At 38.4% G+C, this 18,492-nt stretch overlaps 2 long non-coding RNA genes and 1 pseudogene across 2 annotated transcripts; 2 read left to right on the top strand and 1 right to left on the bottom strand.

Moving 5' to 3' along the window:
• The first annotated feature begins 903 nt into the window (after positions 1-903).
• Positions 904-8,630, top strand: LOC115279353. The gene is made up of 2 exons (XR_003903384.1): positions 904-1,034; positions 8,228-8,630. It is a non-coding gene; the product is annotated as an uncharacterized LOC115279353 (long non-coding RNA).
• LOC115279579 lies at positions 4,147-4,288 on the top strand (annotated as a pseudogene).
• A 4,462-nt stretch (positions 8,631-13,092) lies between the features above and the next one.
• LOC115279354 lies at positions 13,093-13,756 on the bottom strand. The gene is made up of 2 exons (XR_003903385.1): positions 13,467-13,756; positions 13,093-13,426 (listed from the first exon to the last, which is right to left on the bottom strand). It is a non-coding gene; the product is annotated as an uncharacterized LOC115279354 (long non-coding RNA).
• Positions 13,757-18,492: the final 4,736 nt, after the last annotated feature.

Here is an 18,492-nt window from a genome sequence, read left to right as displayed (position 1 = left end):
CTGGGGCTGAGATTCTCTCCCCGAAAGTCCTAAAATGGCGAAAGTCCAGCAGAAGGGAAATTAGAGTTGAGTCGCGGGTCAGAGAGGGGAGGAGCACAGTCCGGGTTAAGTCAGGTTAGTCCCAGGGAGTACCCGGCTGAGCTCATAGGTCTGCTGAGCCACTGGCTGCGAGTTCTGGATGGGCGCCCGCAGCGCCGCGTGGCTGCCCCCTAGTGGCGGCAGAGGGCACAGCCACCACAATGGGAGATTCACCCAGAGCCCTGAGTTCTTGAAACTGGGGGCCCAAGGTTGCGAGAAGGAAATGCAGAAAGGGCTATCGAGGCTCCTGGCAACACATTTTGAAATTTGCCCCTGAACAAGTCCGACAGAGAAAAGAGGACCAGAAATGAGCCTTGACTCGTGTGTTTTCCCTTCAGCTTGAAAATGTGTTCCAAATTTTGAACAATTAAGGTAAAGTCACCAAGACAAGCTATTGTGATCCCTGGAGCTGTTAACAAACAAGTAACAAATGTGAGTCTCTTCCATGAGACTTAGAGCATGGTCATAGCCCAGCCCCTGAGAAAATGTTCTCTTGATTTATTTATTTATTTTTTTTTGATAACTTGTATTAAACTTGAAGGGCGATTGCTTTCACAGGGAACTCCACACAAGCCTAGTCAGTTAGACTCATGGGATCTGGCAGGCTTGTTTTATGAGTCAATTTGGCTAAATGATAGCCCTCACCTATTCAAACCCTCCCCCGGGTGTTGTCAGAAGGTCCTTTGTACGTGTGACTAAAGTCATAATTGGTTGACTATAGGTAAGGGAAATTATTTTAGGAAATCTGGGTGGGCCGGATTCAATCGGTTGAAAGACTCGATCTGAGTCTTCCCTAAGGAAGATGCAATTCCACCTTGGCCTGAAGCTTCACCTTGAGCCCAGCCTACCCTCCTGTGAATTTCAGAGGAGCCCGGTCAGTCTTACAATCATGTGAGCTGATCCCTTGCAATACAACTACCTCCAACTGGTTCTGTGTCCCTGGCTGAACCCTGAAGGTACTATACATGGGACAGGGATACCCCTTTCTTGGGGTCATAGCCAGTACAGTCAGAGGGGGGACACCAAACATGCGGCACTGGAGGTGTGTCAGAGTCCAAGTTAACAAGAGCAGGAAGTCTAAACGGAAGAAAAGTCACATCGGAGTAGACGAGGGTTGATGGCTTCCATATAGAATCAAAATAAGGGAGTGCTTATGAAGCAAGAAAGGCTGGGATCAGGAGCAGGACACTAGTTTAGATCTAGATTGATTCTAGACACAATGGGGCCTGGTGAATAAGGCGCTGGCCCCAGGCACAAAATTTAAGAGGGTGCCAAAATCTCAGGCATCAAGATAAATAATATTTTATTTATTTTTAATTTTTATGCTTATTTAATTTTGAGAGAGAGGGAGCACAAGCAGAGGAGGGGCAGAGAGAATGGGAGAGAACCCTAAACAGTGCAGAGCCCAATTTGGGGCTCGAACTCACAACCCATGAAATCATGACCTGAGTGGAAATCAAGAGTCAGATACTTAACCAACTGACCCATCCAGGTGCCCCAAGATAAATAATATTTTAATATAGTATTTTTAAAGTAAAATTAATGCAAAAGATCCGTGATGAACAAAACAAAAATTTTAAATAAAGACAGGATCAGAAAGATCCAAGTGCATTCAGTGGCTGAAGCATATACACCAGCACAGCAGTCTCTGAAACTGCATCTCTTTGGTTCCAAGGGCCTGGCTGCTGGTCCCATAGGATTTAGGGGAAGCTGAAGATGGTCTGACTCAAGTTTGTGATTCCAAGATGGGACGGTAGATTGATACCAGAAGTGAGTGGTGACCTAGAAACACTGCCAAAGTTACAGCCAAAAAGCACATTCAAACTGAGGTCATGATCAGCCACCAAGATAAGCAATGGACCAAAGAGGTAGATGTGGAGGGGGCAGATGGGGGTAAGGAATCTAGAGAGAAAAATGGTGCAGCAAAGAGAGAGGCTCGGGCACCACGATGTTGAGATTTGAATAGCACGTAATGAAAAGCCTCCCTTCATAACAAGTGATGCAGAAGTACCTTAGAAACTAGTTAAAAACAGTAATATGCTATTTGTGACTTGTTTGAAAGTTAACTGAGTCCAGATCAAGGCCAGGGGGAATAGTCAAAGAAACGTCACAGAACTAAGGAGAGGTACTAGCATGTTGTGTTTTTTCGTCTTTATTCTCATTTCACAATGATACAACATTGGTGTTGAATCTCTGTAGAGCAGCACTTCGTTATTTTGATGTATTAAGAACTGTCCAAATACAAAATGTGGTGTAGAATAGAAAGAAGAGTTGATCAGGGAGAGATGTTGGGTCAACACACCACACGCACGCACATGCGTGTGCACGCACACACACACACACACACACACAATACGCACTCTCCGCCATCACCCTATCTGAAAAAGATTTCTGTTACACTGAAATTTCTGTTACTGATTCAAAATTAGTCAGGATAGGAATGATATCCTTTCTAATGCACAAAGCTTTATTTACTTCATGGGGCAAAAAAAACCTATAACATTTATTTTTATGCGTTTTTATCATTACTATATTTTATTACCAGAAAATGTAACAAATGTAATATGTAATCATATATGAATGTCGTTTTATATCAGTTGTGTTTATTTTGGATAATAAAATCCTAACAGATAGAAGTCCATGCTCTCCATAGGGATGTGACAGGTTTAAATATGTGAATCTCATAGCAATTCATGACCACACAATATTGTTTATTGTTAAAACCAAATTTTTGGTAAGATTTCTAAGTAACAATGGTTCTATGATATATAAGCATTTGACAGAAAATAATCAATGAGTACAATTATTATTATTAGAATGTAAGCAGCCCTTAAAATAATAGACCAAATAGTTACCCAATTAATACATAAGCCACTTTCCCAAGTCCTGAAAGAGCAGGCAGTTACGAGCCCACTGCGGTATGTGTTGGCTCGGCTTAGCCTAAACTGAGTCCAAGACACTCAGGTTCAGGTGCAGACTCTGCCCTTCATGAGTATCCGTGACTTCTCGGAGCGCACTTCCCACATGCAGAATGGAAAGAGTTAAAACAGCTTCCCTGGGCTGTTATAACGATGACCGATGACCATAGGTAAAACGCCTCTGGCATGAGATCTGGCACTCATACAATGTCTGTTCCTGCTCTCTGCTGATTGGAGACAGTGAGGGGGAGGCGTTCCCTTCATTTCTGAGGACTGAACAAGGGCTAATATATGCGGGCCCTGCAATTTTACTCTTGAAATGCTGTGATTTTGAAAAGTTAGTCACGATGCTCAGGGCAGCAGCTGTCTGATGTCGTGAAGTCCTCTGAGGAGAGGCTTGCTCACAGGGTGTCCAAAAAACCCCAAAGTCTCATTCCTCAGCACGCTCTGGACAGTTGCTCTGGCTTATCCACGTTAAAGCACAAAACAACACGGATTACTTTCATCATGTGTAGCCAAGATGGGGAGTGCACAGACCCGTGGGCCTCTAATAGCTTAGCGATTTCTTTTTTTTTTTTTTAATTTTTTAATGTTTTTTATTTATTTTTGAGAGACGGAGAGAGACAATGCGAGCAGGGGAGGGTCAGAGAGAGAGGGAGACACAGAATCTGAAGCAGGCTCCAGGCTCTGAGCTAGCTGTCAGCACAGAGCCCGAAGTGGGGCTCGAACCCACGAACGTGAGATCATGACCTGAGCTGAAGCCAGACGCTCAACCGACTGAGCCACCCAGGCGCCCCAGCTTAGTGATTTCTAAGGACATAAGACGTTCCACTCATTCCTAACAATATTTTGTGTTAATGTTAATGTGTTAATGTTTTGATCATTATCCAACACCTTTTAAATATTATCACTGTTCTTCTGAATGTCCTGTTTGATTGCATCATGTGACTGGATCTGAATCAAGCAATCGGGGTCAGACCCACTCCAAATAAACTTTCTGAGGGGCCATCTCTATGAGAAATTTAGATGGAAATAATGACAGTTATTTTTATATAATAACACAATAAGCATTTGCCAATAAGTATTTATGAACATCAGCAGTAATTTTTCCCCTGGGAAACCAGAACCAGTTTTGAATGTAAACTAATTTATCGCTTCTCAGCCTTTTGGCTAAGATCAAGTGAATGTAAACTAATTTACTTATTATTCTTTACACACAAGAGCTTTGACTCAAGATTTTTTCAGCTCTTTCCCACTATTATGTGAGTGTAATTCACATGAGTGTAATTTAAAATTTCTCTGAGGTGCTGAAGGAACAAGCATTGATAAGTCTGTAGAATCAATCCTAGTATAGATTGGCGTGTGCAGTACTCAAAAAACAAGTGTCGAATTAATTCATTTACATAGTAAGGAGTTGTGTAAGAGGTGACCTTGTGTGGGCAAGAGAGCCAAGAGTTTTACAGAGACCAACAATCTCATTGCAACGTGCGTGACCCAAAGACCTCCTTTCACTTCTCTAAACCTCAACTCCCTTATCTGTAATCGGGGTCCTCCTAACTCCACACGTTCACAGGGACCACATTGTTACATGCTAAAGGCACACCAGAACCAGCACCGCGTCGTAATACCTGTAGTCTCCTCACCTCTGCAGGCAGACACGGTAAAATAGCATGAGGGTCAGACTTAGGGAGTGCACTCCAATACTGTTGGAGAAAGAGCAGGGGAGGGACACATCACGACTCTGCACTGGATTGTCTTTCATTGTCCCATTAGTCAACACTATTCTAGTTTCCAAAGACTATCATCCAACCACCTTGGGCATTCTCCTGGATTTTTCAAAAACCTTAGGAGAGGCAGGTACTGAGGAAGCCCAGGGCAACTGGAATCAGGGATTATGTTGTCACCAGGAGTCTTTGTCCAGCGTTAGTTTGCTTTTCTGTATGTTGATTTCATTCTTTCTTCCACATGGCCATTCACACATATGGAAAGGAGAAAGGACAGAATTCTGGGGTATTGAATTAGGAGGAAATGGAAGTATTATATCAGTATGACTGGATTTTAAATAAATGTTTAAAATGTGATTTGTGTATGCGCGTATTATGTATGCGTGTGTATGTGTGAATGTGTGTATTTGCATGTCTGTGTGTGTCTGTGTGTACATGTATGTAAGAGTATATTTGTGCCTCTGTCCATGTGCCTGTATTTTCTTTATCCACCAAGAAGGCCTAGAAGCAATGGCATTCTAGGCGCAACGAGCACATTTAACACCTAGATGGTGGTGGTAATGCCATTTTCCGATACAAGGAAACAGTGCTCCTTGGAGAGGCGGGGCTGGGACTGGGAGCACCAGGAGGGCTTCAACATCTTATGGTACCAGAAAGTAAGGAAATGCGAAAAACAAAACAAAAAACAAACAAACAAAAACTGTGACTGTATCAAAAGGACCCAGGGACAGCTGAAGTGACTACCATTGCCTAAATGTTGCATAATTTGAGCATAAAACAAACAATAATTGCCAAAACATGGGAGCAACCAAGATGTCCTTCAGCAGTGAGTGGATAAACAAACAGCGGGACATCTAGACAATGGGATATAACTCAGTGCTATCAAGCCATGAAATGACATGAAGGAAACTTCAATGCATATTGCTGAATGAAAGAAGCCAGTCTGAAAAGACTACGTACTATACAACTCCACCTATATGACCTTCTGGAAAATGCAAGACTGTAAGACAGTGAAAAAAATAGGCAGGGGTTACAGGGAGAGGAAGTCATGGACAGAGCACAGGGGACTATTAGGCCAGCAGCACCGTACTGCATGATGCTCTGATGGTGGGTACATTTCATCAAACATTTTTCCAAACCTATAGAATTTATACCACCGAGAGTGAGCCCTAATGTAACCTGCGGATTTGGGTGATAATGATGTGTCAGTATACATTCATCAACTATAATAAATGCATCACTCTGGTGGGGATGCAGACAATGGGGGAAGCTACGCATGTGTGGGGGAAGGGTGTGTGGGAAATCTCTGTACCTTCCATCCAGTTTTGCGGTGAGCCTAAAACTTCTCTGAAAAATAAGGTCTTAAAAACAAAAGGACAATAATAGAACAGTTTATAGTTGGTTGAATTAAATAAAAATCCATGTGATTATACAGATATCAATAAATAAGTGAATAAATAAACAGTGGGGAAAAAAGAAATAGCTCTTCCTTACAGAAAAATGCCAACCAACTAATAAATGTAGAATTAACGTAAGAGGCATGTCACCATTTGGCAACCACCAAAGTAAAAATTGTGTCAGGCAACAATCTTCAGTGGGTATTAAAATGGGGATCATTACACTGAGAAAAAAGATATGTACTTGGATTTACAAAATCTTCTCACAAATTACACATTAATTACAAGGAGGGAAATAAGAACTTCACAGTAAATAAACCTACTGACCCATAGTAACCAAGTGATCACCCACTTGATAATTTTATTTTGAAAGCGATAGACTGAGGACACAACATCCTCTTGCCAGCATTTCTCTAAAAAACAATGCATGCCCTGAATCTAAAAGTGAAGAAACACCAGACAAAGCCAAACTGAAAGAAATTCTCCAGAATAAATGTCCTATTCTCTTCTAAAATGTCAAAATCATGAGACACAGAGACTAAGAAACTGTTCCAGACTAAGGAGAAGAGAAAGGAATGACAACTTAATGCAATACGTATTCCTTGATTGGGTCCTGGTCTTGGAGAGGTAGCTATAAATGATATTATTATGATAATTACCAAAATATGAATATGGGATATGGATTGGGTGATTGTTTTGTGACAATGGTAACTTTCCCTATTTGGATAACTGTACCCTAGTTGTATGTATGTATGTAAGAAATATACACAAAAGCATTCAAAGGTAAAGAGGCACAGTATCTGCAGTTCAGATCTCCAACATTCCAAGCACATTTATTTATATAGTATATATAAATATATAATATGTATATGTATGCATAAAGAGACAGGTACAAAGCAAATAAGGCAAATGTAAATGATTAGTAAATCTAAGTGAAAATAACTTAGTATGAAGTACTTAGTATGAAGTATAAAGAGGAATTAGATGAGTAACTCTAAGTGAAAAGTACTTAGTATAAAGTAGTATAGAAATATGAAGAGGAATCTTCCTATTGTACTTGCATCTTTTCTGTAAGCTTAAAATGTCAAAATAAAAAATTTATACTACTACTAGTAATTTTAAAATACATATTTGATTATCCTCTATAATCTACAGGCAAAGCTACAGGTAAATTTTATTATGGCTTGTCCAAAACAAATACCTCAGGTTCTAGGAACACTGCCCTGTTTATATATGTGCTATTGACCTGTTTCCTTGGGACAATATCAAGTTGGGAAAATACCAACACTTGAGACAAGTTATTGCTTTTTTCAAAATTAGAATAACAATACCTATACCTAGTAAAAGTTACAATAGCAGAGAAAAGAATGAAAAGTAAAACTGTTCTTCACCTAACCCATCCCACTACCTAGAGGAAACAGTATTAATAGTTTCTTGCATATCTTAACTCCAGATTTCAAATGTTAAGGATATATATATATATATATATATATATATATATATATATAGCAATTGTCTATATTAATTATCAATTATATGTTACTATATATAATACACATATCATTCTTCTTTACTCTTTGAATATTTATATATACATATTTTTAAGTTGGTACTTAACCATTCTGAAGATAAAGGAAATTTCCATGGAGGAGGGGCTAAGAAAGGACAGGTGGTCCTTTGCTGTTTATGAGAACCCCAGGTTAGGTGAAATAAGAAACTTTCAAAATATCACATACCTGGTAAGTGGCAGAGCAGAAACTATTTACTCATTTCATTTTGTCATGATTATCATTAATGGTTGAATTTTAAACCATATAAACCCCTCAAATTGACTGATAGTCCGTTGGTGCCAACATTAATGCTCGGAGTTGTTTCTTTCTTTAAAGTTCTTTTCTGGTTCAAAGTATACATTTACAAAGGTGCTGCTCCATCAATATCTTTACTTTCAAACGTGCACACATACATATCCTGGGAAATGAATATATAAATATAGATAGATAAAATATAAAAGACCCTGATATAGATGCATTTAAATGCATATTCCATGTAGAAAATTTATTCATTCTCTTAACAACTTTCATATAATTTCTTTTTCTCCCCATTTTGTAAGAAACTATGAGTTCTCCAGAAGTCTCGGGTTCACCTCCTACCATCTACGTCCACCCCCCACCATCACGAGTGCCAGGAAGGAAGAACTGACCCAGTAGCTCCTAAGGACCAACTCTTCCCAGATCTGTCCCTGACACCTGCAATCATGTGAAGCCGCTTGGGAACACACATCTTCCAGAAGTGATACTCTCCTGTCCCCTTTCATCACTCTTTGAAGACTGTCAAGACCAAGATGAACATAATGAGGGACAACTAAATAAATAAAACATGCCTCAAGACTTGATAAAAAATATTAGTTAGCAGCAAATAGGAATCATCCCAGGCTTGATATAATATCTTAATCACACTCCATTGTAAATTACAAGCCTTCTGGTGGAATAATTAAACGCTTGCCCTTAAAAGAGTTCTATCCTTACCAGATAAAATTGTTTAAAATAAGTTTACTTATGAAATTAATCAGAGGGCTAAATGGGAAAGGGGATTGAGGAAGACACTTGTTGGCATGAGCACTGGGTGTTACAGAGAGGTAATGGGTCACTGGAGTCTACTTCTGAAATCATTCTTGCATATGCTGACTGACTTGGATGTAGATTAAAAAATAAAAATAAAAAATATACAAAAAAGACGGGACACCTATTTGGTATGTAAATTTTGAAGTAAGGTAAATAATAAGATTATATTCAATAATCTAAGGTTTCAGAACAATATCGATGGAGAGTTTAATGCCACAATTTTCACCATTTTTAACATTTGTAACATATTCCTCTATAATGTTTAAATATCCGAAAAAATAAATAAATAAGTAGAATAAAATAAAATTACCTAAAATCCCACCAAATTAATAAAAAAGCATCATTAAGTTTACTCTTGGCTATAGAGAAGACACCAATGGTTACCAGAGAGGAGGTGGGGGGGGGGAATGGGCAAAATATGCCATGGCGTTTAAGGCATGTACTTGTGATGAGCAGAGAATGATGTATGGAATTACTAAATCACTATATTGTACTTCTGAAATTAATACATGTTATGTATGTTAACAATACTAGAATTTAAATAAAAACATTAGTAAATTTTATTTTGATGTCTACAAATGAGAAAGAATGTAATATTCTTTGAAATCGACACTTATTAATTTAACCAATATTATCTGAATGACTGAGAAGCCACTTCTTCCTCACCTTCCAGGTTTGATTCTGCCAAATAAGTAAAATTGTTTTTGGTAGCAAGTGACATCCTATCCACCTGCATATGGTTTAACAATAAGGTTTACTATTCAATTTCACATAAGAATAAAAGATTCAGGCAATTTTGGGGTTGGCTACCTCAACCTCACAGTGATGTCAGAGATCTAGGTATTCAATGTACACCCATTTCCAGGATCTATCCCCACCCTCCCTTCTGGCCAGTAGATCTATAAAGAAGGTTAAGTTACAGTATAACTCACATAGGGGCCATGCTAGGCCTGATATGGGAGGAAAAGTTATACTTCATAGCAGGTACCTAGATAGCATGTACTGGGGCATGCTTGAAATTCTGATGGTGCTTGCTCAAAGTGGCCAGAACATAGAACTTAACAGAGAAGAGGGTGTTCATTGTTCTGGGAGGACTCTCCATAGATAATGGATTTATTGTCCTATCACAAGTTCCAGAGATGGTACAGGCTCAGTACTAGCATGGCTGCTAGAAACATGAACAAAGCAAGGGCCCAGGCTTATCAAGAGACCAAGCAGGCTCTAAAGTAGCTGGTGTGTTAGAAACGATATGGTGTGTAAGACTAAAGGCCCATAGATGATTAGGTTTTAAAGGTTTCTGGTGATGCTCTCTGTTCCTTTCTAATCCTGCTTTTGGTTTGTTTGTTTGTTTTTTCCATTTTTTCTCTCCTCAGAGAATCCCTCTTAAAATTTCTTATAGGACTGTTTTAGTGGTCACGAATTCCTTTAGTTTTTGTTTGTCTCAGAAAGTTTAATCTCTCCTATTTTGAATGACAAACTTGCTGGGTAAAGAATTCTTGACTGCGTATTTTTCTAATTCAGCACATTGAATATATGCTGCCACTCCTTTCTGGCCTGCCAAGCTCTGTGGATAGGTCTGCTGTGAACCGTATCTGTCTTCCCTTGTAGGTTAAGGATTTTTTTCCCTTGCTGCTTTCATGATTCTTTCCTTGTCTGAGTATTTTGTGAGTTTGACTATGATATGTCTTGTGGATGGTCGTTTTTGTTGAATCTAATGGGAGTCCTCTGTGCTTCCTGGATTTTGATGTATGTGTCTTGCCCCAGGTTAGGAAAGTTTTTCACTATGATTTGCTCACATAAACTTTCTACCCCTTTTTTTTCTCTCTTCATCTTCTGGAACCCTTATGATTCAGAAGTTATTCCTTTTTAATGGATCACTGAGTTCTCTAATTCTTATATCGTGCCTTTTTGCTTTAGTTTCCCTCTTTTTCTCCCTGCTTCATTATTCTCCATAAGTTTGTCCTCTATATTGCTGATTCGCTGCTCTGCTTCATCCGTCCTTGCTGCCATGGCAACCATTTGAGGTTGCATCTCAGTTATAGCATTTTAAATTTTGTCCTGAGTAGATTTTACTTCTTTTATTTCCACAGAAAAGGATTCTATAATTTTGTTCAACCCCAGTTAGTATTCTTTTTTTTTAATTTTTTAAATGTTTATTTATTATTGATACAGAGAGAAACAGAACATGAGTGGGATAGGGGCAGAGAGAGAGGGAGACACAGAATCTGAAACAGGCTCCAGGCTCTGAGCTGTCAGCACACAGCCCGATGTGGGGCTTAAACCCACAAACCATGAGATAATTACCTAGGCCAAAATCGGGTGCTTAACCAACTGAGCCACCCAGGCACCCCAATATTCTTATTATAGTGATTCCAAATTCTGGTTCAGACATGTGGCTTGTATTTGTGTTGATTCACTTCTTCATGTACTTTCTTTTAGGGTGAACTTCTTTATTTTGTCATTTTGAAGGAAGAAAAAAGTTAATAAAAGAAATAAATAAATAAAAATTTAAAACAAGACAAAAAAATCAAATAAAGGATGCTAGATTCTAGTGTACTTTGGTCTGGTTGTTGATAGAATAGAGAAAAGAGGGGAAAAAAGAAAAAAAGTTTGAAAACTTAAAAAATGAATAAAATAGAATAACATGAAATGATGAGAGTAAATTAGAATTTAAGAAAAATATAAAAAGTAAAAAATATGTACAAAAAATTAAAGAAAAGTCTTTTATAAAAACAGAAAATAAAAATAATTTTTTCTTTCTGTACTCAAGAATACAAAGAGAAAAAGAAAATAATTAAATAGATGGACCAGAATATAGAATGAGATACAATTGACATTACATCCAGTTTCCCCTAGAAGTCAAACTATGAAGCACTTTATAGTCCATGAATTAAGCAGGCAAAGAGACTTGTGGGGTTCCTCTAAAGCCAGGTTGGCCCAGGTAGACAAGGGCTTGCTCTAATGGCTCTGTTCTCCACTAGATGGTGCTGCTTAGTTTACTGGGGTGGATCACTGTGGCTTGCCCAGACGTGTATGAGCATGTGCAGAGGGTTGAAAGTGGCATCACCCAGCTACCCAGTCTCTAGTATCAGAACTCTGTGCTTTTGCTGACTGGCAATCATGCACCCCTCCTTTTTCTCCAGCTTCCATCCACTCCCCACTTCTACACTGTCTGTGACCAAGCCATCAGCCTGCCAGGTAGTACCTCCCTCCCAAATTTTATCTCAGATGGGGCTGTGTTTCCAAACCACTCACTTTCTGAGGGCCCATGGCTTTGACCCTCTCAGACTCTCAGTCTTGACAAGGAATGGCTGGGTGCTGGCTTGCCCCCAGGAACATTCATGCACAACAGCATTGCTCCAGATGTCCAGAGACTGCAGCAGGGTGCCAGCCCCTCCGACCCCCTGCTGAAAAGTTCATGAGATGGTGTAGCAGCAGTATTTCAGGGATTGTGGTAAATTACAACACACATTTGGTGCCTGGCTTTACCCGTAACATCGTTGTTCCAACAGCAGTGAATGTGGCTCTTCTCTGGGGTCTGCAGGTACTTTTGCCTGTGGGGAGGCAACAAATGTCCTCCAAGCAGGGGAACTGCTCTCCCTTGAGGCCTGAGAACCCCTCAGACCTTGCTGTCTGACCCTGGGGATCTTCCTTCCCACTGGAGCTCCATTAGGTATTGAACTGTGGAGTTTCAGATTTTGTGTTCCTCTGTTTATAGAATCTTAAGGGTATTTAAACTCTCTCTTTTCTCCCTTTCGTCTTCGGTCTCTTGCGGTTGTTTCCACTCTTTCTCTTTCACTCCAGGTGCGTTTGGAGGGAATGATTTTCCTATACTCTCCCCCACCCCCCATCTCCACAAGCAAAAACAGCTCCCTGCCTCCGTGGCTTCTTTCTTCCCCAGTTCACCTCTCCACTCCCTACACCTGCGGAGTTCTATGGTTCAAGTTGTGCAGATTATTATGTTAATCCTCAAATAAGTTTTCTAGGTGTGCAAGATGCTTTGGTGTTGATCTAGCTGCATTTCAATGACAAGAGAGACAAAACACACTACCATGCTGCTCCGCCATCTTGGTCCCTTCTTTTTTGTATATTTTTTTGGAAAGTTTCCTTATTTGTCTTTTTTTTAGCTTTATTGAATTGCATTTTATATACAAAAATGTGCACATATAGTGTATATATTTTAATGAGTTTCAGTATATACATGCATTTATGATACCATCATCACAACCAAGATAATAAACATATTTATCATCTCCAAAACTTTCCCTGTGATCGTTGTGTGTGTTTTGTTGTAAGAACACTTAAGGTAAGATGTAGTCTCTTCATACATGTTTAAATAATTCAAGAAAACTAATTAGTCTAAGCAAATTTTATTTTACACTTTATGGAGTAGACAGTTTTTTACTCTTAAGAGTCCAGAGAACTGCATAGCAAGAAGCTTTTTCAGAAGAAGCCAATCAGGAGATAAGGAAAGAGTATTTGGCTTAAGTTGATTGGCTAGGGTTGCATAACTGTTCCTATTTAGAACAAAGAAATCATGACAGTTGGGGATTGACTGATAGAATACAGCACATTGTTAGTCAAGCAGAGCATTTCTAGGAATGGAAAAGTTATCTAAGTTTTGACTAACTGACATGGTACTCCAGGCAGAAGCAGCTCCATCTCGGGCCTAGAAATCATTTCAATACCTAGTCTTAAATACACAATACCTAGAAATCATTTTAATACCTAGTCTTAAATACACAATACCTAGAAATCATTTCAATACCTAGTCTAAAATACACAATACCATATTCTTTACTATAGGTACTATGTTACACAGATTCATCTTTCATAACAGAAACTTTATTCTCATTGAAAAAGAATTACTCAGTCTCTTGTCTCCAACCCTTGGCAACCACCATTCTATGTTCTTGCTCTATGAGTCTGACTGTTTCAGATAACTCATATGAATAAAACAATGCAGTACAGTATTTGTCCTTCTAAGGTTCGTATTTCACTTAGCATAATGAACTTAATCAAGGAGATAAAAACTTGTACATTGAAACAACAAGACACTGATGAAGAAAATTAAAGCAGACACAACTTAGTGGAAAAACATTCCCATGTATATGGATTCAAAGAATTAATATTGTTATAATTTTTGTACTATCAAAAGCACCCTACAGATTCAGTGCAGTACTTATCAAAATCCAAATGGCATTTTTTTATAGCAATAGCAAAAAAAAATCTTAAAATTCATTTGGAACTACAAAAGATGCTGAATAGCCAAAATGACCTCAAACAGGAAGAACAAAGCCAGAAGCATCATACTTCCTAATTTGAGAATTAGCTACAGTAATTAAAACAGTGTGGTACTGACATAAAGACACATATAGACCAATGAAACAGAAAAGAGAAACCAAACAATAGAGAAAGGATAGTCTCTTCAACAAATGCTGTTTGGGAAATTGGAAATCTGCATGAAAAAACAGAAGTGAGATTAGGCTCTTATATCATACACAAAAATTAACACAAAATGAGCTAAAAACTTAAACTTAAAACTCCTTGCAGAAAATTGGTCTTGGCAGTGATTTCTTGGGTGTGACACCAAACACACAGGCAACAAAACCAAAAATAAATATGTGGAACTACATCAAACTGAACTGAACTGAAGAAACTGAACTGAAGAAATCATCAGTAAAGTGAAAAAATGGCATAACAGAAAATATGCAAACTATCTGATATGGGGTCAATATCCAAAGTATATAAAGAATCCATATAACTCAATAACATATAAAAATAATAACTTGATTAAAAATGAGAAAAGGACTTAAATATTTCTCAAAAGAAAACACAAATTGTGAAGAGGTCTGTGAAAAAGTACACAATATCACAAAGCATAGGGAAATGCAGATCAGAACCACAATGAAATATCACTGCATCAACTTGTTAGGATGGCTATCACCAAAAAGATAAGAAATAATAAGTTTTGGCGAGGATGTGCAGAAAAGAGAACTCTCATGCAGCACTTTGATGGGAATGGGATAGCCAATATGGCAAACAGTGTGGAAGTTCCTGCAAAAATTAAAAATAGAACTACCATATGATCCAGCAAACCCACTACTAGGTATTAATCCAGAAATGAAATCAGGAATTCAAAGAGGTCCCTTATATTCATTTCAGCATTATTCACAGTAGTCAAGATATGGAAACAATCCAACAATCATGAACAGATGATTGAAACAATGATATGTGGCATACCACACAACGGGTTATTATCCATTCTTAAAAAAGAAGAAACCCTGCCATGGAAGATAATACGGGTGGCCACACGGTAAGGATGTGGACATGGTTAAAGAAATTCCCATTCTGGGTGATTGATTCGGTAAGATGCCCTTAATAATCATTTTCACGCTAAAATTCTACACAGCATTCTTGCTGTCATAAAAAATAACAGCAGTGTCCCAAAGACAAAATGTAGCATGAAGATAGACAATAGGAACATCTCAATATCATTCTAGAAGTAGTACCATTCTGAGGAATTATTTATTCACAAAGAGAAAATTAGGCATAAATACTTCATTGGGATGCATTGCTATGGTTCTGCATAATTTCCTATATCAATAGTCTTCTTATGTTCCTTGTAAAGTTTACATAATATTTTTTCACTTCTACTTATTTTAGAATAAATCCAAGTGAGAATACTTGAAATAAATAATAATTTAGCAGATCTCCTTAATGTGGTTTATATAAATCCATAGTGAATTTTTCAACCTGAAATAATACATAATTATGATTTAGTATGACTGAAGAGATATATTCCAACAACAAAGAAAAAGTATCTTTGGATTCCAAACAACACATCTAAACTGGCATTTGGGAATACAGTCTTAGCAACTAACTGTTTTGATTGCTTGCTTACTATTTTTTATGTAAGTATAATCTAAATAAGTCAAATTCTTTCTCTTGGGGCCACACCATAATAATACTATCACTACGTTTCCTCTGTTTTAGAGAGGTCTTCAGAATTTCATGTTCTGCTTAGCATTCAGAAAAATAGCTAATTAGTATACAATGGAAAGAGATAAAAACAGGTGTGCTAATATGCTTTTTATTCAGAAATTACAAAGGTAATTGCGTTTCTGGCACAAAAATGGGGACAAAAAAGAGCTAAAGTAATTAGAATAAAAAGTGACTCAAAAGCTCACTTCTAGCACTGAACCCATGATTTTGGATTTCCAGCATTGAACAGTGATTTCAGATTAAGAGAACTCTATTATGATGTTCTCTTTACCAACTCAAGAACAATATAACTATAATAAAAAATTCGTTATACCTTTCTTTGCCTTAGCTTAACTGTCTCACAACAGTGTGCTGAAACAAAACTCTGAGCTAAGGAAGGGACAAGCTCTCGGTCACTGCCCATGGCATAGCTGTTAGGTAGAACAAAGTTTTCCCTGGAGGAAGACCACGTAGGACATCTAAAAAGATCCCCTGCTAAAGCACCAGAAGACATTTGTGACTTAAAAGATAGCTTTGAGTGCCAGTGGCAACCCAACAGGCTCAGGCAGGAAGCAAAGCCTGAAACATACTTCCCAACACTCAAAACTCATAATACTGCCTTCTCGTGTGTAGAGTTAGCCACATCTTAAAATGAGGAAATCTGAACCAAAACATATGGTTTCCAGTCAATTTCCACACCCACCATGCCTTTTATTACACAGCCTGACAGGGAAGTGGATGGGGGTCATATCTGGACAGAAAACAAATATTCTGCCTCTTTAGGCTGAAATTTCAAAGATAGCCAGCTGGCCTTGAAACTTGGCCTCTTTAGTGATGGCAATTAGAAAACTTTTAACAAATAATTAATATAGTTCTTAAATCTATAAGTCAATGAGAACATGGTAATGATTTTGATTACTGCTAACAGATTATGTTAATATAATATTGATATAATATTGAATGATAGTGATTCTATTTGGTTATAAAGAGAACAAACAAAACTCACAATTCCAAATTTCCCTTAAATAGAGCCAGGGAGAAGGCCGACACTGTCTGCACTGGGCACTTACTGCCCTAGGCTTAAGCACTTCACAAATGTGGACACGCCCTCCTAGTTTGGATAGAGTGGGAAGTAACCTGTTTTTTCTTCACAGAGATTAGGACTACGTGCTGCACCTTCTTCCGGAGAAGTTGCACTAGCCTACCCCTAGAAGTTAGTAATTTAATAGCCGTCAAGTCATAAAACCTGAAGCACCAATGAAAAATTGGTACCTTTTAGGTCACTACGGGATTCATGAAATATTTGCCAATGACTTAAAAACAACCTTAATATGGCTTTAATTTCTGAACTTTCCCTCTGTTTACAGGAAATCTGGCTTCTAAGGCTCACACTCTGCTACATCAATTTGAGAGTCCTAAAAAACAGTCATCGATACAAGAATCGACACATCAGTGGGCAGATTAGGTAAATAAAAACAAACTTTACCATATACTGTAATTTGGTGTATGATAAAGGTGATAAATGGATGCATGAATAAACATATAGTGTTGAAACAATTGGTTAGTCTTTGGAAAAGACAAAGTTGGAGGCTTATTTCTCACAACATATAATAAACTCTAGCTATAAATCAATATTAACTGTTTTTGGACATCATAAATGCTTTAAAAATCATGGAAGATTAGTAAAAATCATTGGCTATTTGTTCTGGAAAGAGATAACTATTTCTTTAGCATAAAATTATTTACAGAAATTAAAAAGAATTGTCATTACTCACAGATGACATGATTGGTTAAATAAGAAATCCAAAAGAATTTATAAATAAATCCTTAGTATAAATAAGAGAATTTAACAAAACATACAACTCATAAAATAATATACAATATATAATTACTATATACCAGCAAAAAATAAACAAACCAAGAAACTAAAATTTTTAAAATACCACTAATACCTTCAAAATTATCAGATAACTAAGAATCAAATCAAAATAAAATTTGTTCAAAACTTCTATAGATAACCATAAATAAGTATATGAGACACATTTGTTGTAATATGGTCACGGGTTGGAAGACTTATGGGCGGGGGTGGCGCTATGATGGCGGCCTAGTAGGAGGAAACTAGACTTGCGTCATCCCTTGAACACCAAGAGGTAACTATCAAATCGTTCTGAACACCCAAGAAATCAACCTGAGGACTGACAGGAAAGACTGCACAACCAGAGGGAGAGAGGAGGCCACACTGAGGAAGGTACAAAGTGCAGAAATGTGGTTTGAGGGAGAAACAGATCAAGGATGCTGTGCAGGGGAGGGAGCCCTGATGGCAGAGAGGGGGCAGCAGTGGGGGGTGGGGGGACACAGGGGTTCACACAAGGAGAACCCCTTCCCAAAGCCATTGGCTGGAAAAATGAGAGGGGCTGATTTTTGCAAGTTTTTGCCACCAGGCTCAAAGACTAGGATTTTTGTGGTTGGCAGTCTTGGCTGGGATGGAACCCTGAGGGCACTGCCCTTCTCCTTGAAAGAAACAGGAAAACAGCCCCGAGGACCCCCTGCAGCACACTGAAGAGCCTGTTCCCTCTCCTTGGAGCCCATCTGAGAGAGGTAGCAATCTCAGAGTCACCTCTCCAGGGACAAAAGAGCCGTTGGGCACCATTGCTTCCACCACACCTTGGCATATGCACACAACACCTACTGAGAGCAGATAACCTGAACACTGGCCCTGTGGCCCGCATCGCCCCCACAGCACAGTGAGACCCTTCCCAGAAGACCAGCC

This window comes from Suricata suricatta, chromosome 15 (assembly GCF_006229205.1).
Source record: "Suricata suricatta isolate VVHF042 chromosome 15, meerkat_22Aug2017_6uvM2_HiC, whole genome shotgun sequence".
NCBI lineage: Eukaryota > Metazoa > Chordata > Mammalia > Carnivora > Herpestidae > Suricata > Suricata suricatta.
Note: the sequence above shows the minus strand (reverse complement) of the source record. Positions and strands in the feature narration are given on the sequence as shown.